Raw genomic sequence first — 2,002 nt, 5'->3', positions numbered from 1 at the left:
TTTAGGGAGAAAAACAAATGAGAAAAAACTTATAAAACAAGTAATGACAAAATTCTCACATAATATACACAGATAATATGCAAGAATAAACATATATAGTGGAATTCCACAAAAAGAAGTTCCAATTAGTGGCACTGATGTTATCCTTAAAAAGAAAAAGAAAACTAAAAGAAAATTAAATTAATATTTTTTAAGAGAAATGGATTAGTGACATTGGTATTACCCTTTAATAGAAGAGAAAAGAAAAGTAGAAATAAAAATAAAAATTGCACACAACTTTGCACAAAAATTGTATTTTTTTTAATATGCAAAGAGTAAGCACACAAAAGTGTAGTGTGAGTGTATAGTACCTGCGTGTATACATTTCCAGTAATACAATCTGGCCAAAAAACCTAGTAGTAAAAGAAAATCTGACTAAAACTAAAAATGAAGAAAAAACAAAAACACATACAAACAAACAAAAAAGGCAATATCCAACAACCATCAATCCCAATAAAAAAATTGACTTACCCCAAACAGGGGCAAGTCAAAAATGCAACCTAATGAAAAATCGACTTATCCCAGTTCGGGACAAGTAAAACATCAGACTAAGAAGTCAAAATGAATCTTGACAAAAAAAACAATGGTAAGAAAACCGACTTACCCAAATTTAAAATTCAGCCGACTTACATACTAGCTAAAGTGGACTTATTTGGGCTTGCTTGGTGCTGAGGCCCCAGCTGACTTTCTCTTTCGATGTTTTGCTACTCGTTGTATGAACTTGTTGGTTGTTTTATTTATAAATCGGGGCAAAAGCCTATTTCCAGAGTTTAGAGCTAGATAAATATCTTTCATACAATGCAGCGATCTCTCCTAATATTGCTAACAATCTAATATTGCTCTTTCGGTGGACGGTTCTTATTCACCGACGGACGGAGCTGCGTCGGCAGGTATGATTCTGCGTCGTAATGATGGCAGTGTGGTGTTCGCCGCTTACCGGTATATTTTTAATTGCTTATGCTTTGGAGGCGGAGATTCACGCACTAATGCAGGGCAGGGCTTTGGCAATCCAGCACTCAGAGGGTTCTATTGTTGTTCAGCCGACTCTTCTGAAGCATTGCCATGTCTTTCCGATTCTAGACTAAGCAGGTCAGCGTATGGACACTTAGTTGCAGAGATAAAAGCACACATGCTTGTCCGGGAGTTTGTTCCCCAGAAGCTTACAAGAGAGCAAAATAGGGTAGCAGATCGTTTGGCATTATATAGTCGTGATGAGCGAGCCACAGCTACGTGGCTTGGTCAAGGACCTCCTTGTATAGAGCAATTACTGCCTCTGGATTGTAACCCTATTAATATGAAATAAAACTCCCTTTTACCTCGCAAAAAAATGCGTAGCAAGGACATGGCTTGGAATTTATGAATTATTGTTCATTTTATCACTTGTAGGACAGTTCCTGCATGTGGCAGGCAAAATTACAAGTTTATTCATTTTCCATTTTGACGTGCTAAATTTATCTGGATAATATATAAATCATCTTTCCAAATGTTTGATAATACGAGTTGTGTGGGACTCCGCCGGATCCTAGGTTAGAATCAGAGTTCAGGTTGTATACGTGGACGTGCGTCCTTCATAGAAGTGTCAGTTTGAACCGTGTTCGGATTTGGTTCCTATGGGATAGAATCGGACTTCAGTACGGTCACGCTACTTGCAAGGATGCCCTACCTATATATAATGAGCTGTAGGCTGTAGCGTCTACTAGGGATTCAGATATTGATCAATAGAAAACTCACGAGTTCCGCTCAGCAGTTCATCCGGCAGCTAATATTACAAGTTGTTCACGTCAAAGCAAAGCCGTTTCACTTTGAGCCTCTGCTGGTGTTGCTTCGCCGAGACTCCACGGCATCCGACATGAGCCGTGAGGAGGGTGAGACGAGTAGTAGCATTCCCCCGCATCCCCGCTCGCCCGTGGTGGGGTCCCTCGAAGATGATGACCTGCTCTTGGAGATCCTCCTTCGCCTGCCC

This window comes from Triticum dicoccoides, chromosome 6A (assembly GCF_002162155.2).
Source record: "Triticum dicoccoides isolate Atlit2015 ecotype Zavitan chromosome 6A, WEW_v2.0, whole genome shotgun sequence".
Taxonomy (NCBI): domain Eukaryota; kingdom Viridiplantae; phylum Streptophyta; class Magnoliopsida; order Poales; family Poaceae; genus Triticum; species Triticum dicoccoides.
The sequence above is the reverse complement of the archived record's forward strand: the minus strand, read 5'-3'. Positions refer to the sequence as shown.